This window comes from Cervus elaphus, chromosome 33, assembly GCF_910594005.1.
Source record: "Cervus elaphus chromosome 33, mCerEla1.1, whole genome shotgun sequence".
In the NCBI taxonomy this organism is placed as follows: Eukaryota; Metazoa; Chordata; class Mammalia; order Artiodactyla; family Cervidae; genus Cervus; species Cervus elaphus.
The window spans coordinates 14,536,384-14,556,576 of NC_057847.1; positions in this window are offsets into that span (position 1 = coordinate 14,536,384).

The window sequence follows — 20,193 nt, forward strand, 5'->3', positions numbered from 1 at the left end:
TAAATAACTAGAGAGGTTTTTCTTTCCATGATAAGATAGTAAACAATTCAGCAAAGAAGCATTAATCCAGAGTAAAAAGCACTCATACATGTTAGCACATGTGGAAGCTGCCTAGACTTTGAGAAAAGGCAACTAATCGAGCTGAATAAATTGCAAAAACCAAGCATCTTCTTTGGGTAGAATTATAAGACTTACCCTCTTCTCCAGGGAAATGTTCCTTAAATGGAGCCTCATTTAGATTTCCTCTTGCCGTGCTAGTCAGGTAGTTTAGTGGTATTAACCACTGATGATCCTAGAGAAAAAATCTTTAGATCTGACATCTTTCCACTTGATGTTTATTTTTGATGGCCTAGCCCCTTAGTTTTAATGTGCCACTTCCTTGGGGACCAGGAAACAAAGCCTTGATTTTAATGAAGGTCAAAGATGATGTTGAGAGTTTATATAAGAAAATCTGATACAAACCAAGGAGAGAAAGCATGGATTCAGGAAAAAGAAACATAAACTTAGTAGTACAAATGAAGTCAGGAGAACAGAAAAAAATATGTATAAAGTACACTGATTAGAAAAAAAAAAAGCAATTACAAAGGAGATTAAATGAAAAGCACAAGATGTTAGAGATTAATTCATATATATCCATCAACACTCAGTCCAAATGTACTAATCCTCCAATGAAGATTAAAAATTGTCAAATTGGATGAGACAAAAATGTGATTTTTGCGTAATTTAATAAAATCATACCTGGAATGTAATACAGACAGAGAAAACTTGAAAATGAAGGCATGGCAAAAAAAAAAAAAAAACACAAGGGAAAGACTAACCAAAAAGAAATTTTTATGTCTATAGACTTTTTGACAAAAAAATTGTTGCTGGAAATTTTTTAAAAATCCATTGTATGCTTTTGAAAGATCCAGATTTCCAAGAATATGTAACAACTGTAAATTTGTATACACTTACTAATATAGATTGAAGATATGTGAAGCAAAAATTGACAGAATTAAACAGAAGAAATTTAAACTCAGTTTTCCTACTAATTTATAGATTATTCAAACTCAAAATTTTAAGAAAACTACAAGCATAATTAATCCAGTATATAATGTTAATGTATATATCTACCTCTGTATCTATATGTGTCTATACTTGCATTGATCTGCCATCTGTATATCTCTCTCTCTCTACCCTAGAACTGGAGAATACATATTCTTTTCAAACAAACATATAGCACTTAAAAGTTGACTATCTATTGGGACCTAATAATTTCTTTAAAAAAATGAGACCAGTTTGCTGGCCACAATGAAATTAACTTGCAATTGAATAATAAAAGCACAACTGAAAATCTCTGTAGTGTTGGAAAGGTAAAACCTCACCTTTTTGTGCCAAATAAATATGAATATAAAATAGTATTAATGAATTGGAATGTAACTTGAAAATTAGAAATATTTGATACTGAGTACTAATGAAAGTATTTTACTACATTTGTGGTATACATAAAAAGGGATATTTAAAGAGAAATTTATGCAAGGAGAGCAGTCCTGAATATTCATTGGATGCTGAAGCTGAAACTCCAATACTTTGGCCACCTAATGAGAAGAGCTGACTCATTTGAAAAGACCCTGATGCTGGGAAATATTGAAGGCAGGAGAAGAAGGGGACAACAGAGGATGAGATGGTTGGAATGCATCACCGACTAGATGGACACGAATTTGAGCAAACTCCGGGAGTTGGTGATGGACAGGGAAGCCTGGCATGCTGCACTCCATGGGGTTGCAAAGAGTTGGACATGACTGAGTGACTGAACTGACTGAACTGAAAGAGAAATTTATAGTATTAAATGCTGAGATCTTAGAAGAAGAAAAATAGGAAATGGAACAATTAATCATATCTACACAAAAACAAATCTCAATAAAAAACTGTCCTAACCAGAACTCTCCCTCTAATTATGGAAATTGTGTATTTTTTTTGAAATTGTGTATTAAAACTCTTTATAATTTATGATAAATACAAGAATTTAAAAGAGTCGTTTTTTCCTTCTCATTATTTTAAATAGAAAAAATCAAAAAAATATTAAATATATTCTAGTGATATAACCTATTTCTTCCTTTACTGAATGGTTTTTACAATTTTAAAATGCTATTCTTTTCAGAAGGGAAGAGAATGATCTAGAATTTAGCACTCAGATTTTCCTCTAAGTAGCTAAATTACTTTCAAAACGTATTTTTTGAAGCTGAAATATTTAACGAATAGGAGACTAAAATCTGCTGTTTTCACATGAATTACTTTCAAAAAATTTCTATCTTAAAAAAATAAAGACATGGCTGAACATGATTCTTTTTCTACTAAATCATTTTTAAAATTTAAGGTATTTGTTGAAAATACTGGTCCCGTAGTGAAGTCAATCAAGGAAAGATAATTTTTATCAATATGAAGACAAGTAATAGTCTCTTCCTCATTCACACATGAAATATAATAATATGAACATTTATTTTTTGTCTTATATGTTCTCAAACCGGGTTAGAATAGTTAATTTACTAAGTGATAGGAATATAATTTTATTATACCAAAATTTATAAGTGTCGTGAGGAATAATTTTTCATTCCAAATAGACTTGCATTTATCGATGTCAAAGATAGGCTTAAAGGAAATTAAGTAATCATTTGAATTTGTGACATACTTATAAACAATAGATTACATTGAAATAAGGAGGTCTTTATTGTTTCTGTCAGTTTTGTGTCAGGTAGAATATAAAGATAATTGTGGTCAGTATGTATATATAACATAAAATATACATTTACCAATTTTGTGTTGCAGTTATGTTGGAGCCTAATCCTTTTCTTGTAATAATTTTTTAGATGAATTTTTATTTAAATTTATTTCTTTTTGTTTAAGAAATCAATTCTTTTTTTAAATTTTTTTTCCATTTATTTTTATTAGTTGTAGGCTAATTACTTTGCAATATTGTAGTGGTTTTTGCCATATGTTGACATGAATCAGCCATGGATTTACATGTATTCTCCATCCTGATCCCCCTTGACAATTCCTCAAAGCATATAGCAAATACCATCTAATGACTCACATCAGCAATTCTCTCTTTGAAAAAGCATTAATGCATTTCTGAAGGCTTAAAAATATTTTCTTTCAGGTAGTTTATTCTCTAACCATTACTCTGGTCTGATCTCTACTCCCCAACATTTGCCCATTTCAATTGCATTTAATATTTTCTTGTCAAACACTTTTGTTTCCTGCAACTTTTAAAAACAATCCATTGCACTTTGGTTGCAAAACTCCCACCTTATAAAAATCCAACAGTTCATCTACACTGAGCCACCAACAAGTAAGAGAACATTATGAGAAAACACAGTTTGCTAACTGGTTGCACTTTAAAATTTTAACTAAGTGGTTCCTTAGTACATAGCATGGCCATCCTACCATATACCCTTACTCTTTTTTCTTCCCATTCTCTAAGAATATCACTTATACTCACTCCTCCTAGAACCCTAGTGACTCTCTTGCCTTACTCAATCTTGCTGATGACTCTACTTTATATTGTGATAAAAAGTGAACTACTCTTTACAACAAATTCTACTATTCTGCCTACATGGAAACTCACATATCTTACTGAGGTACCTAGCCTCCAAAAATGTCCTCCAATGATTCTAACCTCTGTCATTTTGCCTCTTGGTATAGTCTCTGCCCAAATTATTTGTACCAGAGTTGTTCTATGTGACCAACACATTACGCTTTCAAAATTAGGTTATGAAAGCTATCATTGCTTTCTTCTATCTCTCTGCACTTGTTCTAGAGAAAGCCACCTCATGAACAGTCTTACCACCCACACTGTCAGGAATTACAGCTTCTCCTACAGACAAACATGTGGGTATGCTAAGAACAAATTCTTCTTCAGAAACGGTATCCTTGGCCGACAGCTTAACTGCAACCTCGTAAGAGACATGGAGCCCAGAGAAACCCGGGAGAGCATGCTCCTCGATCGCTGCACCTTGAACATTGTATAAGGTAATACGTACTTGTCATTTTAAATTGCTGTTTGGGGGTGATATTTGAACAACAATAACAAAGTAGTTTGGTACCAGAAGTTGGGTACTATCAAAGCAAAAACCTAAATTATGGGAGTGAGTTGGAATGGAATTGGGAAAAGTTGTAAGGATTTTGAGAAAACTGTTATTTAAATCATTAAATGCCTTGAACACACTGTTTATAGAATTTTGAACTCTGAGGTGGCTTGGTGAAGTCTTAAAGTGAGAAAAATACTACTGGATTGGATATTGAAATAAAGGAGATCCTTTTTATGCTATGACATAAAATTTATCAATCCTATTGCTTGTAGTAATGTGCAAAGTAAACAATGGGCCCAATGAACTGGGTGATATAGCTAAGGAAATATATAACTGTAGGGTTGAAAATGCCATCTTGCTTCTTCTTGATGCTAGAAGTGAGGAGAGAAAGATAAGCTAATTTAGAAGGTCCGTTAAATAATGAAGCTGGGACTTGCTGATTTTGAAGGTTACCAACCATTTCAGGTGGCAAAGAAACCTAAAATGAATAAATGGCTTCTAAGCAAATTCAAAGCAAGGCAGCTCTTAGGAAATCATGGTTTGGAGATGAAGGCAAAGGTATATAATTGTAAAATCATTTTTTTTTTTTTTTAGATCTAACTTATAAAAAGTGCACTGTAAATGATTAACGGTATTCCTCAGATTCTCTCAATCATACAACATGGCTTCTAGGAAGCTTAAGGTCATTGTTCCTCAGCCATCTCAGTGGAAGCACAGAGAAGAGAAGGACCTATCTCAAGTAGATATTGTGCCTGACTTTTGTTTAATTGAGTGAATAACAATAAAATTAATAGAAGGTTCACAATATTTTCAATAAAATTATATCAATAGAAGCATTGCTATCTTGGATTGAAGTCACTGAAATAGTGATAGCTTGAATTTAAAGAGACAGTATAAAAGGAAAAGAGAAGGGCTGGAGGATCTATTCTAAGCACACGCATGCGGCTGATGACAGGAGACTCAGTTCCTTCCCAGGGTGATGCATAGGGCTGTTCTTACCAGATCTGATCATGCTTCTTTTACAAACACAAATAGATTAATAAAAACTCCTCAGCCAAAAACACATGTTATCTTTGATACATGTGGGCTTCCCCTGTGGCTCAGCTGGTAAAGAATCTGCCTGCAAGGCGGGAGACCTGGGTTTGATCCCTGGGTTGGGAAGATTCCCCTGCAGAAGGAAAGACTACCCACTCTAGTTCTCTGGTCTGGAGAATACCATGGAGTGAATAGTCCATGGGATTGCAGAATCAAACATGACTGAGAGACTTTCACTCACTTGATACATACAGGAAGAGTAAATTGGAGTGTGGAAGCAGGAACCCTGGAGTTACAGCCAAGAGATGAGCAAAGTTATTTCCAGGTAGGGATGGCACTAAGTTTTAATTAAGTCACTTGAAATATTTGCTTGGATGTACTTAAGAATTGATTTTTGCCAGTACCTGTTGTGTGCCAATTTTCCATCTTTGAGGCAGAGCATCTATAACATTTATGGTGTTTCTGTCTCAGCATGTTGAGTGTATGAGACACACAACTTTCTCTTTAGTTTTCAAGTTTTCACATCAAGAGGAACCATACACAAGTAGACGTAATAAAGAACAACACCTAAGGGGTCTCATTCACACCAGATTTCATTTAGATAGTGAGATTCTAGACTGGAAGCTGGTGGTTATGGGTCATGGGTTGAGATGTTTAGGGATATTGAGAAGGTGTTCATATATTTTGCATGTGGAATGAATATAAATCATTTTTAGTCAGGGGCTAGAAGTTAGAAGATAGCCTCCTAGATGGCATCTGGCATTAACACCTTTGCAGTCTTCCTCTCCTTCCCATTCTCTACAGTGGTCCATCTCTGACCAAGAGAGTACAGAAAAAGTGACGATCTGTCATTCTGAGGGTGAGGTGTACAAGATTCTTGGCTCCCACCTTGGGTTATTTCTTGTTCTCTTTCTTTGGTATCACTAGTACTGGGGGAAACCAAATCATGATCAGATCTCAGAAGAACAGTCCTTTGCATAACCCTTTGGGAGAGAACTGAGCCTCCTGTCATCAGCTGTATGGGCGTGCTTATAATAGATCCTCCAGTCCTAATTATGTATTCAGAGAATGTAGTCCAGCTGAAAGCTTCTTGACAACTTTACATTGTAGCTACGTGTACTAAGTTGCTTCAATGGTGTCCAACCCTTTATGACCCCATACAATGTAGCCCACCAGGTTCCTCTGTCCATGGGATTCTCCAGGCAAGGATACTGGAGTGGGTTGCCATTTCCTTCTCCAGGGGATCTTCCCTGATCCAGGGGTTGAACCCTTGTCTATTATGTCTCCTGTTTTGACAGGTGGGTTCTTTACCACTAGCACCACCAGGAAAGCCAGGAAAGACTCTAAATTAGAAACACTCAGCTAAGCCATGTCCAGATTCCTGATCCTTAGAAACTGTGTGAGATATTTTTGTTGTTTTCAACTGGTAGCTTTTGGGGTTATTGGTTATTATGCAACAATGTATAACTAATATACCTGACTTTCTCTTGTTATTTTAGTTCAAATTCTATCAGCAGTTTCAATTAGCAATTTCCATGTGGAATTGAGTAGTATGTTAGAGAAAATGTTGGTGATCATCAAAGTCATAGTATTTTGTGAGTCATGATTGCTATTCACCAACTAATAGCTTTTTTTTCTCTTTAGTAGATGGTAAGATTTTACTTGCCAGTCTGTTTTGTTTGCATAGGATTAAGTGATTCAGTTCAGTTCAGTTCAGTCTCTCAGTCGTGTCCGACTCTTTGCGACCCCATGAATCGCAGTCCGCCAGGCCTCCCTGTCCATCACCAACTCCCGGAGTTTACTCAGACTCATGCCCATCGAGTCGGTGATGTCATCCAGCCATCTCATCCTCTGTCATCCCCTTCTCCTCCTGCCCCAAATCATTCCCAGCATCAGGTCTTGTCCAATGAGTCAGCTCTTCACATCAGGTGGCCAAAGTATTGGAGTTTCAGCTAGGGCATCAGTCCTTCCAGTGAACACCCAGGACTGACCTCCTTCAGGATGGACTGGTTGGATTTCCTTGCAGTCCAAGGGACTCTCAAGAATCTTCTCCAACACCATAGTTCAAAAGCGTCAATTTTTCAGCGCTCAGCTTTCTTCACAGTCCAACTCTTACATCCATACATGACCACTGGAAAAACCATAGCCTTGACCAGATGGATTAGACCTGAGCAATTAGTTCTACAAGTGGTATGTGTCATTTCTTGGGGGATTTCCAGGTGGCTCAGTGAGAAAGAATCTGCCTACAATGAAGGGGCTGCTGGAGATTCTGGTTCGATCCTTGGGTTGGGAATATCTCTGGAGTAGGAAATGGCAATCCACTTCAGTATTCTTGCCTGGAAAATTCTATGGACAGAGGAGCCTCATGGGCTACAATCAATGGAGTCAGAAAGAGTCAGCCATGACTGAGTGACTAAACATGTGTCATTTTTTGCTTTGAGATTTTATTTCCGGTATTGGATCTTCAAGAGTTTGTTCATTCTCTCTCTCTCTCTCCCCTTCTCCTCCCCTCCCTCCCTCTTTGTCTGTCTTCAATGGCAGTCAGCAATATTCCAGATATACAGGGTGGATTTTTCTCAATCAGCCTGCATCCCAGAGGGAGATAAATGCAGAGAACAGCCCCACAGCCTAATCATGTTAATCTTGCAGTATGAGAAAGAAATAAACCTTTGTTGCATTAACTCAGTAACAGTAGAACATTGTTATTATAGCATGACCTGGATGATTCTGACATTATGTAAACTGAAAAAAGTGAAACAATATAAACATCTCAAATTGGGGAATGACTCTTGAATTAGTGTTAGACCATTCTGTCGAAATATTGTGACACAAAAATAATGATTCTGAATATTATGTGACAATATTTAAAAGCATATAGGCATAATATTATATCCATAAAACAGAACAAAACATTTACTTGACACTGATAATCATGTAAAATTATGTGTTTAATCTTATTGGTAATCTAAATTATCTATTTCCAGACACATGGCATGGTTATAGGTTCCTGCTCCTCTAATCTTTGTGTGGTGTCATAGGGTTAGTTTTTACCAAAAAAGCTGTAGGGAAGGTGAATTTGGGATGTGGTATTTTATAAATCGTAAAAGGTCTTCATCTCTTTCTTTTTTCCCTGCCACCATATCAATGAAATCCTTGCTGATAGAGCTCTTATGAGCTTTGACTTGGTTGAGAAGGGTCTCTAACCCATACAAAACAGACATGTAATATGATTGAAAAACAAAACTTGAAAGAGTTATTTTGTGGCTCTTTATTATTTTAGCATAATATGGCATACCAGCACATATACAGAATTTGGTCCTGAAACAGTGCAGCTCCATCAAAGCCCTGAAGCATGTGACTTTGTTTATGTGGTGAAGACTAGAAAACTGGTGATTCATGTGATATGATAGCAAATACTTGGTAAAACTCTAATGTGAAGTAATTTGGGAGGCAGACTTGTAAATCTAGAGTAGGGTTAGCACTATTGATATTTTGGGATGGATAGTTCTTTATTGTCGGGGTTGTTTGCATCAGTGCGATGTTTAGCACCAAGCCTAACGTCTACCCAATAGATGTGAAAGCCAAAAACATCTCCAGACACTGACAAATCTACTCCAAAAAGCAAAATTGACCCTAATTGAGACCCAAACCACTGCTCTAGGAGAGGAGACCAGAGGAGATACATTTAGTAGGCAGAGTGATGATTGTTGACTGTCTTACAATGAAATGTTCAGTAGGAAATGAACTCAGGAATTGAATGTGGTATAAGAACATATGGGGGTTCCCTAGTGGCTCAGTGGTAAAGGATCCTCCTGCCAATGCAGGAGGCAAGCGTTTGATGCCTGGTCTGGGAGGATCCCACATGCAGCGGAGTAGCGAAGCCTGTACGCCAGAACTATTGAGCTTGTGCTCTAGAGCCTGGGGGCCGCAACTGCTGAGCCCGCGGGCCGCAACTGCTGAGCCCGCATGCCTGTGCTCTGCAACAAGTGAAGCCCCACAGGTGTGCACACCTGCACACCACAACTGGAGGAGCCTGCAACTGGAGAAAAGTCCATGCAGCAACGCAGACCCAGCACAGCCAAAAATAAACAAATAAAAACCTAGAATCTCTCTAGAAAAGCAAAATATGCTCTACAGCATCATATCCAAATGTTGATCTACAAGTGGAAATCATCACATCTAGAATTGTATTTAGGGTGCATTTCTCATACTTTTCATATTTCTTCATGTTCCAGGCTTATTGCTCCCTTGAATCTTTTGCTTTAAATTTTGAATTGGCATTGTATTTTAGAACATTTTTAGATTTAAAGAAAAATTGAAGATGGTACAGAGTTCCCTGTGTTTATACCCAGTTTCCCAATTATTAGCCTCTTACATTAGTATAATACATTGTTATAGTTAATGAACCAGTACTGATACTAAAGTCCACACAGAATTATTAACTAAAGTCAATATGTAATTCATGTATTCTTAGTTTTTACTTACTCTCCTTTTTCTGTTCCAAGATTCCATCCAGGATACAACATTGTATTTAGCTGTCATGTTTCCTTAGGATTCTCTTGTCTGTGACATTTTCTAGGACTTTTTTTTTTTTAAATGCCATTGGCAGTTTTACTGAGTGCTGATCAGATATTTTTTTAGATTGCCATTCTATTGTGATTTGTCTGGTGTTTTTCTGGTGGTACACTGGGATTATAGGTTTTGGGGAGGAATACCATAGACGTGAAGCATCATGTCACATCATGTCATATCACATCATGTCAAGAGGACATATTATCTACAAGATTTATTACTGCTGATGTTGACCTTGATTACCTGGCTGAGCTAGTGCTTTTCTCCATTTATTTATTAATATTAATGCAGTCACTTGTGCATATCATTATCAAACTATGGCTAGTTAGTTTATAATTTGAGTTACAACCAATAATTCACTGCTTTCTTGCTCAAACAGTTTTAGCTTTGGCCGTTGGAAGCACTGTTTAAATTGACCTATGTTCCTTATTCCCCATCAGTATGTTGTTGTTGTTTTTAATACCACTTGATTTTCTGTCACTACAAGATGTTGCATGTTTGTTCTGTATATTTTTCCCTAGTCCTGGGATCAGGATAATATTTCTATATTATCCTTTTAAAGCCCATGGGATCAACAGTGATGGCGCCTCTTTCATTTTAATATTGATAATTTTGTCTTCTTTCACTTTTTCTTTGTTAGTCTGGCTAGAGGTATATCAATTTAACTGATCTTATCCAAGAACCAACATTTGATTTTGTTGATTTTCTCTATTATTTTTATGTTTTCAATTTTATTAATCACTGCTTTAGCTTTTTTATTTTATTTATTTATTTATTTTTTTAAGATAACAGAAATATCTTTATTTCTGCTTGCTTAGCTCAGATTGCTCCTTTTTCTTTAGTTCCCTTAAGTGGAAGCTTAGATCATTGATTTTAGATCTTTCTTCTTTTCTACTCTGTACTCTTAATGCTCTAAATTTCTCTCTAAACACTACTTTCAATGCATTCTGGAAATTTTAAATTGTATCCTCATTTAAATTTAGTTCAGAAATTTTTAAAAAGTTTCTCATGAGACTTCTTCATTGACACATATTTTGCTTAGAAATGTGTTGTTTAATATCCAAATTATTGGACAATTTTCCACCTTTCTTTTATTGGTTGTTATTGGTTTCTAATTCATTTTCATTGTCATCTGAGAATATATTTTACATGATTTCTATCTTTTAAACTTGTAAAGGGATATTTTATTATTTTATTGCCTATAATTCAGTTTATTTTAGTGTTACATGTGAGTTTGAGAAAGATGTGTGTGCGTGTTCTTCTGTTTAATGGAGTATTTTATAAATATCAATGAGATCAAGTTGATTGATAGTTCTATTCAGGTAATCTATATCTCTACTGATTTTCTGCCTTCTTGATTTATTGATTACTGAGAGAGGATTGCTGACTGCAGTGGATCTCCAACTATAATCATGAATTGTCTGTTCCTTTTTGCAATTCTATTGGTTTTTGTTTCAAGTGTTCTGACACTGTTTTTAGATATGTACACATTACAGGCTGTTATGTCTTTATGAAAAATTGACTTCTTTATCCTTCTGAAATGCCTCTTTATTCCTGATAATGTTCCTTGTTCTGAAATCTATTTTGTCTACTTCAGCTTTCTTTTGATTATTGTTAGCATGATATATCTTTCTCCATCTCTGCATTTAATCTATCAGTATCCTTATGTTTCAAGTAGGTTTCTGTAGACAACTTACTGTTGGGTCTTTTCTTGACTTTCCTAATCTACTCTGACAATCTCTCTTTTCATTGGCATATTTAGACTATTGCATTATTGAGTGAGTTACATTAATATCTATCTTATTTACAACTATTTTCTAACCATTATATTTGCTCCTTTTTTTCTTTACTTCCTTCCCCTCTTTGCCTTTTCTAGTTTTCATCTGACATTTTATAAAACACTTTAGAAAAAATATATATTTATTTTATATATGCATAATTATATATAAGATAAATACATATATTTTATAAAATATATAATTTCATTTTTCTCTCTCCCATTTTTCCTAATGTCTGGAAATCACTAATAGTTTACTGTCCATAATCTTGCCCTTTCCAGACTGTCATATAGTTGGAATCACACAATTTTTAAACTTTTTTCAAATGGCTTCTTTCACTTATTAATATGCATTTTAGGTTCTCTCATATCTCTTCATAGCTTGATAATGTATTTCTTTTTATTCCATTGAATGGGTTATCACAGTTTGTTTATCCATTCATCTATTGAAGATCTAGTTACTTCCAAGTATTCTCAATTATATATAAAGCTGCTATAAATATACATGTGTAAGTTTTGGTGTGGAGATAAGTTTTCAGCTCATTTGGGTAACTATCAAGTATTATGATTGTTAGATCATATGGTAAGACTATATTTAGTATTTTTAAGGAGCTGCTGAGCTGTCTTCCTGAGCAGCTGTACTATTTTGTGTTTCCACCAGCAAAGCACACGAGTTCTTGTTTCTCTATAGCTTTGATAATAGAGAGGTATCATTAGTGTTGTGGATTTTAGTCATTCTAGTAAATGTGTAGCTGTGTCTCATTTTTTATTTAGTTCACAGTTCCTTAATGGTGTATGATACGGAGCATCTTTTCATATGCTGTTTTTGCCATCTCTGTACCTTTTGTGAGAGTATCTGTTCTAATCTTTCCCCATTTTTTAAATTGGGTTGCATTTTTTATTGTTGACTTTTGAGTGTTCTTTTTATATTTTGGGTGTATGTCCTTTATTAGATATTTATTTTGCTAATATTTTCTTTCAGTCTGTGGTTTGTATTTTCATTCTCTTAATAGTGTCTTTGTAGAGGACAGTTTTAATTTTAATGAAATCCAATATATATTTTTTTTTTCATGGATCATGCTTTTGCTGTTTTACCTAAAAACATTTTGCCAAACTCACAGTCACTTATTAATTCTCCTCTCTTATCTTCCACAAGTTTTATAGTTCTGTGTTTTATATTGAGGCTTATGATCCATTGTGAGTCAATTTTTGTGAAAGTTGTAAGGTCATTTTGCACATGAATTGTTGTTCCAGCACCATTGGTTGAAAAGGGCTATTCTTTTTCTGTTGCCATTTCCTCTGCCCCCTTTTCAATGATAAGTTGGTTATATTTCTGTAAGTCTCTTTGTGGGCTATCTATTTTGTCACATGGATCTATTTATCTTCTTTCACCAATACTACATTACCTTGATAATTATAACTGTATAGTAAGTCACAAAATCATGTAGTTCTGTATTTTTTGTTGAATATTGTGTTTGTCATTCTGGATCTTTTGCCTTTCCATGTAGACTTTAAAATCAGTCTGTTGATATTCACAAAGTAACTTGATAGAATTTTGATGGGAAATGAATCCAATATTAAGGTAAATTTGGAAGATTTGATACTGTAGCTATGATTTCTCTCTGAAAACTTGTTTTGACATTTCTTACAATTCAGATCTACTAGTGACAAATTCTCTCCATTTTTGGTTGTGTCAAAAAGCATTTCTACTCTACATTTAAGAGCATTTAATTTGTTCAGAATCCTGGGTTGATGGCTTTTTTCTTTCTATGTTATAAGTATTTTACTCCTTTTTCTTCTTGCTTGCATAGTTTCTGAAGACAGGTCTGATCTTTTTCTTTTCCTTTTTCTTCTATAAATAAGGAGTTGTTTTTCTCTGGCTTCTTTCAAGGTTTCTCTTTGTGTTTGATTTTCTGCAGTTCAAACATGATATGTTTACCTATATTTTTATTTTTTTTTTATTTATTTTTTTTTTCATTTATTTTTATTAGTTGGAGGCTATATTTTTAATATAATTTTTTAAACTTGTTTGGTATTCTCTGATCTTTTAGGATGTTGGGTTTTGTGTCTCTCATTAATTTTGGAATGTTCTTATTCATTATTACTTAGCTATAACATTTCTTCTGTTCTTTTGTCTCTTTCTTCTTCTAACATTTCCATTATGTTACATCTTTGTAACAGGTTTTTTTTTTTTTTTTTCCTGTACTCTTTTTTTCTCACTGCATTTTGATTTGGGGAGTTTGTATTGATATATCTTCAAATCTATTGATTTCTTCCTTAGCCATGTCCAGTCTACTGATAAATTCATCAAAGAAGTTCTTGATTTATGTTACAATATTTTAATTTTCTACCATTTTGATATATTTAAAATAATTATCTCTCTGCCAACCTATGGTATTGTACCTGATCTTTTGTGCTTTCTATTAGAATCCTTAGCATATTAATTATAGTTATTTTAATGCTTATTTTTTCCCTTCAGATTTTTCCCAATAAGATTGCTTATTTTTCCCTTGATTTATTCATTCCATGTAAATTTAGGTTGAAATCCAGATATGGTGTATTAAATAATTAGAACAGATATAAAGGCCTTTGTTGTAAAATTGCACATTAAACTTGCCAGGAATTGTAGCATATTTAGTGTTTGCTATACCTGTAGTTTCCAGAGGCTTTGAATTCTTCTAGCCTTTTTATTTTTGTCTCTCCTGTGTTTGGGGTTCCCTAAAAATTCCTTCTTAAATAGAAATGGAAATTGCCTCACATGATTATGGAGACTGACAATTCCATAATTTTCAGTTGACAAGCTATGTACTCAAGAAAGTAGATGGTGTAGTCCTAGTCTGAGAGCCAATTAATTTTTGACAAGGATGCCAAGTATATTCAACGGAGAAAGAATAGTCTCTTGAAAAGATGATGTTGGGACAAGGGGATTTTCACATGTAAAAAAATGATGATGATCACTAAATCACACCATATGAAAAAATTAACTCAATATGATAAAAAACCTAAATATAGAGTTAAAACCACAAAATTCTTAGGAGGAAACATAGAAGTAAATCTTCATGAATGTGAGTTTGGCAAAGCATTCTTAGCTATGACATCAAAATATGAAGAAAAAAATTTTTAGAAGATAAATTGTACTATATAAAAATTAAAAATGTATGGGCATCAAAGAGCATTATTAAGGAAGTATAAAGACAGAAGAGGTGAAAATCTTTCCAAATCTTATATCTGATAAAGATATAATATCTTATAGAATGAATAAAGAACTAATGTAAATCAACAACAAAAAGACAAATAACCCAATTTAAAAATGGACCAAGAAATTGATTATACAGTTCTCTAAGAAGATATACAAATGTTCAAAAAGGTTATGTGAATATGCTAAAAAGTTATTATTCATTAGAGAAATGCAAATCAAAGCCATAAATACCATTTTGCTCTTACAAGAATGGATGTCATTTACAAAAGAGAGAAATAATAATGTTTGCAAAGATGAGAAAAATGGGAACCCTTATTACATGGATGATGGGGCTGTCAAATGATGCAGGTGTTACAGAAAACGTGTTGATGAGTCCTCAAAAAGCTAAATTTAAAATTAACATATGATCTAGCAATTCTCATCCTAGGTGTATTCCTAAAGCTATTGAAAAGCAGGATCTCAAACAGATATTTGTATATCAGTGTTCATTGCAGCACTATTCACAATTGCGAAAAGGCAGAAACAATCCAAATATTCATCAACACATGACTAGGTAAAATATAGTATACATATAAAACAGAATAATTGTTATTCATTAAAAGGAATGAAGTTCTTATACATGCTACAGCATGGTTGAACCTTGAAAACATTATGTCAAATGAAATAAACCCTCAAAACAGAAAACATGTTGAATGATTTCATTTATAGAAGTATCTGAAACAGGCAAATTCAAAGTAGATTAGAGACTACCAGTAGCTGGGGGAAGTGGGGTGTATAGGTTTGCTTTGTAGTTACAGAATTTCTTTTTTTTTTTTTTTTTTTTTCAGAATTTCTACGTGAGATGATAAAAAGTTTTAGAAATAGAGACTGGTGATGGTTGTATAACATTGTGAATGTGATTAACGTCATGGAATTGTACAATTAAAAGTGGATAAAATGGTAAATTTTATTTTATATATACTTTAACAATAAAAATAATGTAATATATTTAAGGCATTGAATTGTACAACTTATATGCATGAATTCTGTAGTATGTGCTAAGTTTTTTCTGTTGTGTCCAGCTCTGTGTGACCCCATAGACGGAAGCCTGCCAGGCTCCTCTGTCCATGGGATTCTCCAGGCAAGAATACTGAAGTTGGTTGTCATGCCCTCCTTGGAGGATCTTCCCAACCCAGGAATGGATCCCGCATCTCTTATGTCTCCTGCACTGGCAGGCAGGTTCTTTACCGCTAGTGCCACCTGGGAAGCCCATGTAGTATGTGAATTATATCTGAATGAATCTGTGGAAAAATAATGTCTGGACTTCAGCATGAAAAAAATGATTCAAGTCCATTTCATTACTTAACTCAAAGACTTGGAAAATTTATCTAGCTAATCTAAAGCTTCACTGTCTTTTTCTATAAAATGGTAATAAATTACACCATGTTTCCAGAGTTATTATGAGAAATAGTTAGGTAATGATCATAAAACAAACAAAATAATCAGTGACTGGCACATAGTTAGAAATCAATAACCAATAAACCCCGGCTGTGGTGGTAGAGGTGATGATGGTGATGATGATGAAGATGGCCTGGGTCAGGTTGGGTAGCAGAAGAGGGTAAGATAGAGGAAAATGCTGATCAGAGTATGAACCAACATGCACATTTAGGCTGGTACACTTAAAGTCAGAGGATGAAGTTGGAATCCTAGTCCTCCAAAATAATCATGTAGCTAGTATGTTTCTTGATTGTCTCGTTTTCTTATCTGAAAACTGGCTAACTTCAGATAAAACATTTCTCATCTGAAATCCAGGAAATAACAATAGGTACTGCACAGGACTGTGTTTCCACAGTATTGTTGGTAAGCCTTTATCCCATCTTATTTATTGGTGACAATTAACATTTAATAAGACTATACTATGTGTTCTGGGCTTCCCAGGTGGCGCAAGTGGTAAAGAACTTGCCTGCCAATTCAGGAGAGATAAGAGGCGTGGGTTTGATCCCTGGGTTGGGAAGATCCCCTAGAAGAGGGCATGGCCACCATTCTAGTACTCTGGCTTGGAGAATCCCATGGACAGAGGAGCCTAGTGGGCTACAGTCCTGAGGGTCACAAAGAGTTGGACCCAACTGACGTGACTTAACAAGCATGCACAAGTGTGTTCTGTGCTGCAGGTGCAAGACTTCTTTTGAGTTTTGCCAACGAGGAAGTTAAAACATGGTTTTAAAAACTGATCCATGAACAGCCAGCTCTAAATGGAAGAGCTGAGATTCAAACCCAAACCATGTGGTTCCAAAGCGTTATCCCTCAAGCACAAGATATGGAAACATGACCCTTGATAATCACAATACTGCATTACCCTCCTCTGCTGTTGCAAACTGAGAATTTTGCTTAAAATATGAAAATTGTGGTTGCATTAAGCAGCTAGCCTCAAACACAGGGGAGTTTTATTTACTGTTTCTTTTTTCAGGGAGTTGGCAGAGGAACTGATTGCATACCCTTACTATAACTTTCTTCTCATTAGGAAAATCATTTTAGCGCTGAAAACAAAATTTCCTAAAATAGTTTCCAAGGCAACTTGTAATAAACCAATACTACATATAAGGGGATTATAGTAGGATGCTATTAATCAGTATGACTTCTTTTGTGCATTTGTTTCATGACTATATGACATTCATTTTCATAGATGATTCTTTTCATCATTTAATAGCTGCATCTGCTCAACACCAAATTATAAGAATAAAAGGTAAAAACCAACATCTTTGTGTCTTGATTGTTCACAATTTAGGTTATAGTTAGGTTAACATGAAAATCTGACATGAAAAGAATTGAAAGATGAAAGGAACTGCTTCCTCCTGTTAATTTTCTCATTCTGAAAACTGCTGTCTGAACCCTCTTGTTTTGTTCATGTATTCCTTTGATACTTAGAGGCTTTTAAAATGAGCTGAAGTGCATCTATACAAATTACTGCCTGCTAAAGTTACTGTCACTTGAAGACTGAGTTTATTTTTGTTTCATAGCTTTAGGTTAAGAGGCCTCAAAAATCACTTTTTTTTTTTTTTTTTACTTTTAACCTTTTATTTACTTTAAGTTACAATGTCCTCAAATACTGTTACGTTAAAAGCAAAGACAGCAAAGACAGATTTGAAGAAGATATAAGTTGTTGTTCAGTCACTCAAGTCATGTGTGATTCTTTGTGACCCCATGAACTGCAGCATACCAAGCTTCCCTGTCCTTCACTATCTCCCAGAACTTGCTCAAACACATATCCTTTGGGTCGCTGATGTCATCCTGCCATCTCATCCTCTGTCACTCCCTTCTCCTCTTGACCTCAATCTTTCCTAGCATCAGGCCCTTTTCTAATGAATCAGTTCTTCGCATCAGGTGGCCAAAGTATTGGAGCTTCACCTTTAGTTTAGGTCCTTCTAATGGGTATTCAGGGTTGGTTTCCTTTAGGATAGACTGGTTTGATCTCCTTGCTGTCCAAGAGACTCTCAAGGGTCTTCTCCAGCATCACAGTTCAAGAGCATCAATTCTTTGGCACTCAGCCTTCTTTATAGTCCAACTCTCGCATCCATACATGACTACTGGAGAAACCACAGCTTTGACTATATGGATCTTCGTTGGCAAAGTGATATCTCTGTTTTTAATTACAGTGTCTAGTTTTGTCATAGCTCTTTTTAAAAGGAGCAAGAGTCTTTTAATTTTGTGGCTGCAGTCACCATCTGCAGTGATTTTGGAGCCCAAGAAAATGAAACCTGATACTGTTTCCACATTTTCCCCATCTATTTGCCCTGAGGGATGGGACCAGATGCCATGATCATCATTTTTTGAATGTTGAGTTTTAAACCAGCATTTCACTCTTCTCTTTTACCTTCAAGAGGCTCTTTAGTTACGCTTCACTTTCCTCTGAAAGTGTGGCATCATCTGCATATCTGAGGTTATGGATATTTTTCCTGGCAATCTTGATTCCAGCTTGTGATTCATCCAGCCCAGCATTTTGTATGATGTACTTTGTGTAGAAGTTTAATAAACAGGGTGACAATATACAGCCTTGATGTACTTCTTTCCCAATCTTGAACCAGCTCGTTGTTCCATGATGGTTCTAACTGTTGCTTCTTGTCATGCACATAGGTTTCTCAGGAGGCAGATAATGTGGTTTGGTACCCCCATCTCATTAAGAATATTCCATAGTTTGTTGTGATCTACACAGTCAAAGGCTTTAGTGTAGTCAATGAAGCAGAAGTAGAGTTTTTTGGATTCCATTGCTTTTTCTATGACCCAGGGTATGTTGGCAGTTTAATCTCTGGTTCCTCTGTCTTTTCTAAATCTATCTTGTACATCTGGAAGTTCTTAGTTCACACACTGCTGAAGCCTAGCTTGAAGGATACTGAACATAATCTTGCTGTCCTGTGAAATGAGTGCAATTGTACAGTAATTTGAACATTTTTTGGTGTTACCTTTCTTTGGGATTGGAAAAAAAAAAAATGAACCTTTTCCAGTCCTGTGGCAACTGCTGAGTTTTCCAAATTTGCTGTCATATTGAGTGAAGGACTTTAACAGAATCATCTTTTAGGATTTGAAATAACTCAGCTGGAATTCCATCACTTTCCCTAGCTTTGCTTGTAATAATGCTTCCTAAGCCCCACTTGACTTCACACTCCAGGATGTCTGGTTCTAGCTGAGTGACAGCACCATCATAAATATCTAGGTCATTAAGAGCTTTTATGTCTAGTTCCTCTGTGTATTCTTGCCACCTCATCTTAATCCCTCCTGTTTCTGTTAGATTCTTGCTGTTTTTGTCCTTTCTTGTGCCTAACTTTGCATAAAATGTTCCCTGGGTATCTACAATTTTCTTACAGTGATCTCTAGTCTTTCCCATTCTATTTTCCTCTATTTCTTTGCATTGGTTCACTTAAGAAGGCTTTCTTATCTCTCCTAGCTATTCTCTGGAACTCTGTATTCAGTTGGGACTATCTTTCCCTTTATCCTTTGCCTTTAGCTCCTCTTCTTTTCTCAGCTATTTGTAAGGCCTCCTCAGACAACTACTTAGCCTTCTTGAATTTCTTCTTCTTGGAATTGGTTTCGGTCACCATCTCCTGTACAATGTTATGAACTTCCACCCATGGTTCTTCAGGCACTCTGTCTACCAGATCTAGTCTCTGGAATCTATTCATCACCTCCATTGTATCAGTTCGGTTCACTCACTCAGTCATGTTTGACTGTTTGCAACCCCATGGACTGCATCATGCCAGGCCTCCCTGTCCATCACCAACTCCCGGAGCTTGCTCAAACTTAAGTCCATTGAGTCAGTGATACTATCCAACCATCTCATCCTCTGCAGTTTCTTTTTCCTCCTGCCTTCAATCTTTCCCAGAATCAGGTTCTTTTCCAATGTGTCAGTTCTTTGAATCACATGGTCAGAGTATTGGACTTTCAGCTTCAGCATCAGTCCTTCCAATGAATATTCAGAACTTAGTTCCTTTAGGATTAAATGGTTTGATCTTCTTGAGAAGACTCTCAAGAGTATTTTCCAACACCATAATTCAAAAGCATCAATTCTTTGG